At 47.4% G+C, this 5,000-nt stretch overlaps 1 protein-coding gene across 1 annotated transcript in view; it reads right to left on the minus strand.

Annotated features, from left to right (window-relative positions):
* The window catches only part of sdk2b (sidekick cell adhesion molecule 2b), a 364,250-nt gene that overhangs the window by 19,181 nt on the left and 340,069 nt on the right, over positions 1-5,000 (minus strand).

Genomic DNA, 5,000 nt, shown 5'->3' on the forward strand with positions numbered 1-5,000 from the left:
AAGCGTGTGTTAAGCAACACCAGTTTGCCCAGTGTGAAGGGTGTGTTAAGCAGCAACACCAGTTTGCCCAGTATAAAGCGTGTGTTAAGCACCAATCGCAGTTTGCCTAGTTTAAAGCGTGTGTTAAGCCACACCAGTTTGCCCAATATAAAGCGTGTGTTAAGCAGCAGACAAACAACAGATCGCCCGGTGTGAGGGGAGTCTTAAGCAACACCAGTTTGCCCAGTGTTAAGCGTGTGTTAAGCAACACCAGTTTGCCCAATATAAAGCGTGTGTTAAGCAACACCAGTTTGCCCAATATAAAGCGTGTGTTAAGCAGCAGACAAACAACAGATCGCCCGGTGTGAGGGGAGTCTTAAGCAACACCAGTTTGCCCAGTGTGAAGGGTGTGTTAAGCAACACCAGTTTGCCCAGTGTTAAGCGTGTCTTAAGCAACACCAGTTTGCCCAGTGTTAAGCGTGTGTTAAGCAGCAACAACAGATCGCCCGGTGTGAGGGGAGTGTTCTCCATCTACACCCATGGCTTGGGCAGAGGGGGGCAGTTAGTCATGAGGGGGGCAGTTAGTCATGATGGGGACTAAGTGTGTGTTGACATTTCCTCGCGTGGAGATTTACACACATCGGACAGGGGCATTAGGGAGTGGAGCGGCCTGGTCTGGGCAGACTCCGAATATAAATAGACGCTCTCTTCTCTGTCCCTCTCTCTCTTCTCTGCCTCTCTCTATCTCTCGCTTTCTTTCTTTCTCTCTGTCTCTCTCTTCTTATTTCTTCTCATTTCCACTCTCCTTCCTTTTCCTCCCTAACCACATTCCAAGTCTTTTTTTACAGTGTTGGTTTTAGTCATCCATTAAAACTAAGAAAGATAAAAGAAAGACAAAATAATCTGCTTCTCAATAAATCCCCTCTTTAATGGAAATAGATGCTCTCCTCTCTTCTCCTTCTCCTCTCCACTGATACTCTGCTGTTTCAGAGGATCCCACATAAAAAAAGGAGAAAGAAAGAGAAAAGAAAAATAAGAAATAAAACAGTTCCTCTATAAATCTACCGCTCGACTTCCTCCTGCTCAGAATTTTCCCAGCGCCCTGCCAAAACAACGGAACATCTGCAGATGGATTTTTGGAAATGCTTTCGGAACCGGTTCCACACCGGTTCCTCCTCCTCCTCCTCCGAAGGACGTATTTCAACCTTTCCACAAATGTATCGGGAGTCCAGTGCTGCGGACACGCATGCCGATAAGTCAGTTTTGAGAGTGAACGTTTAAACGTTTTAAAAAACAAGCATCGCTTCTGCTTCTCATCACCATCCAGCAGCGGTTGGCTCCTTTGTGACATACGGCTGCCGGCTATTTTGCCGAGCAGATGAAAAACCCTTTTTATTTTTCATCGTTTTCTAAAAACCTTTATCTTTCATCGTTTTCTAAAAGCTTGACTCACACAGGGAGCCATGAGAAGTGAGATATTTGTTATCACAGACAGGGTAGACGTCAGGGGAATAGTCTCTGTCCGTTTGGTAGTCATTATCCCAACCAAAACACCCAACACTTCAATCCATTAACAGATTTCAGTTCATATCATTCAGACGACCATAACAAACCTGAAAGGTCTTTTTAGTTCATACGGAACAGTTCAGGAACTACCCAGGAACTATTAACCACACAGGCATAACTCAAGCAATGAAACAGAATTATGCCTATAAACTAGATCGTATTTAGACACAACAAACTCTGTGGGTCAGAACACACAAGCAGACAGGGTGTTCCGTCTGAAGGGTGTGTTAAAAAAGGTTGTCAGCTTTCGAAGGCTGTGACCTTAGTGACCTTGCTAACCGGGCGATAGGAGGGAGCTGGTGTGTGAGTCGGACACACACTCACACTGACGCAATCAGGGGTTGTGGCGGTGTCAGCTGTGAGGTTAGCCAGTCTGCTTTCTTTCACAGCTTACACACACACACACACACACTAGGAGATAAGCACAGTAGGGACATGTCTCGAACGCAATGTGTGTCAACAACTGAGGGTGTTTCTGTGTGTGTGCTGTGTGTGTGTGTGTGTGGGTGTGTCTGTGTCTGTGTGTGTGTGTGTGAGAGAGTGAAATAGAAAGAGAAAGAGAAAGGAAGAGGAAGAGAGAGAGATAGAGAGAGAGAGAGAGAGAGATTATGAGTATTCTGAAAAGTACCCAGTATGTGAAAGTGTGTAAAAAAGCCCCTGAGATTTGCTGGAATCTGAAGACTTACTTGCGGTAAGAGTGTGAGCAGCTTATGATAAACTGCCTGTTTAAACATTCAGCAGTGCTTCAGCAGGACACCAACCACACCCCACCATCCCCTTCATTCTCCTCCCTCTTATTCTACCCTCTTTCTCCCTCTCCATCTCCTTCACATCAACACTCTCTCCCTCTCTCCATCTGACGCTCTCTATCCCTCTCTCCCATTCTTCTCTCTTGCTCACTCTACACCTCTTTCACTTCATCTCTCTTTCACTCCCTCTCCCTCCTTCACTCTTTCCCTCCCTCCCTCCTCTCTCTCTGTCTGTCCCTCTCGCTTTCTCTTCTCTCCTCCTCGATCTGCTTCACCTCAACACTCTTTCCCTCTCTCCCTCTTTCTCTTTCCCTCTCTCTCTCTCTCTCTCTCCCTCTCTCTCTCTGACCTATCTCAGTAATTCACAGCCCCTGCCACTATCTCCTCCTCCTCCTCCTCCTCTTCCTCCTCCGCCTCCCTACTTCATGCTCCTGAGTTAAAACACAGCTGAAAGCGAAACCCTGTACCCCCCCCCCCCCCTTGTCTGGGAAAAACACAGCCAGAGCTCCAGAACCCCCACCACCCACCAGCGCCCCCCTCTCCGCCCCTATAGAGAACAAAAAAGCCCCCTAGCATAGGCATCCAAACCCGCTCCGCAAAGAACATGTCTTCAAGGCTTGGCAGGGAAGACTATTGTGGAGCGTCACAGACCGCGTGCATCAAACGATCGGTGAAAGGGGAAGATTTGAGTGCTTTTGGGGTTTGTCTTTTGTTTGGTGCGTGTTTGGGAATGAAGACCCTTCTACCTGCAGGGGGATAATCAGCATCAGGTTCCTCTGAGTGTGTGTGTGTGTGTGTGTGTGTGTGTGTGTGTGTGTGTGTGTGGGAATGAAGACCCTTCTACCTGCAGGGGTTACACAGCATCAGGTTCCTCTGTGTGTGTGTGTGAGTGTGTGAGTGTGTGTGTGTGTGTGTGTTTGGGAATGAAGAGCCTTCTACCTGCATCAGGTTCCTCTGAGCCCTGAGCACTGAGAAAGATGAATAAAAGATGCATCTGTGCATTCCTACAACTACCCCCTCTAACACACACACACATACAATTTATCTCCCTATTGCCCTCTCTCTCCCTCACACACACACACTCTCCACATCAAACCCCCCGCTCAAATCCCGGACGATAACGAGGTTGGCTGGCTGCAGCTCAAAGCCCAGGAAGCCTTTGATCCCACAGCCTCAAGGTCACGGTGAGTAAGTAGAGGCTTTCGGAGCGAGGGGGGGGGGGCATCCAGGTCAAGGTGAGCATGCTTGTGCCGATAATCACCCGGGCACGGCTTCACACGGGCACCTGGGCACCCAGCTGTGGGCAGGAACCCTTACTGTTAACAAGCTGTTTGGACTGAGATCCAGCAGGTAGACTGGGATTGATCTGGTCTGAACAGGTAGTGTGTGTGTGTGTGTGTGTGTGTGTGTGTGTGTGTGTGTGTGTGTGTGTGTGTGTGTGTGTGTGTGTGTGTGTGGGAAAGAGGCAGAAACAGAGAGGGAAATTGTTTTTATGTTTGTATGTTTGTTTTTTTGTCTGTGTATGTGTGTGTATGGGAGAGAGAGAGAGTGAGAGAGATAATGTGTGTATAGGGTGGTCAGAGGAATGCACAGATGAATGGGTCTGACATGAACAGTCTGGGAAGGTAAGAACACACACACACACACACACACACACACACACACACACACACACACACACACACACACACGCTCTGCAGTAGCAGGTTACTCAGGAGTGGCCAGATTTAAGTGGCTATCTGGGCCTTCTTTCCAGTCCACTGCCAGCTGCACTTACTCTGATGTCATCAGCTACTACCACTACTATTAGACCCACATCACTTACTCTGGAACCGTCAGCTACTACTGGACTCCCTGCACTTACTCTGATATCTAGGGTTATCTCAGCTTCTACTACTACTGGACACACACACACACACACACACACACACGCTTACTCTGATATCTAGGGTTATCTCAGCTTCTACTACTACTGGACACACACACACACACACACACACTTACTCTGGTATAATCAGCTACTACCACTACTATTAGACTCACTGCTCTTACTCTGATATCTAGGGTTATCTCAGCTTCTACTACTACTGGACACAGACACACACACACACACTTACTCTGATATCTAGGGCTATCTCAGCTTCTACTACTACTGGACACACACACACACACACACACTTACTCTGATATCTAGGGTAATCTCAGCTTCTACTACTACTGGACACAGACACACACACACACACTTACTCTGATATCTAGGGCTATCTCAGCTTCTACTACTACTGGACACACACACACACACACACACTTACTCTGATATCTAGGGCTATCTCAGCTTCTACTACTACTGGACACACACACACACACACACACACTTACTCTGATATCTAGGGCTATCTCAGCTTCTACTACTACTGGACACACACACACACACACACACACACTTACTCTGGTATCTAGGGTTATCTCAGCTTCTACTACTACTGGACACACACACACACACACACACTTACTCTGATATCTAGGGTAATCTCAGCTTCTACTACTACTGGACACACACACACACACACACACACTTACTCTGGTATAATCAGCTACTACCACTACTATTAGACTCACTGCTCTTACTCTGATATCTAGGGTTATCTCAGCTTCTACTACTACTGGACACACACACACACACACACACACACACACACACACACT

This window comes from Clupea harengus, chromosome 23 (assembly GCF_900700415.2).
Source record: "Clupea harengus chromosome 23, Ch_v2.0.2, whole genome shotgun sequence".
In the NCBI taxonomy this organism is placed as follows: domain Eukaryota; kingdom Metazoa; phylum Chordata; class Actinopteri; order Clupeiformes; family Clupeidae; genus Clupea; species Clupea harengus.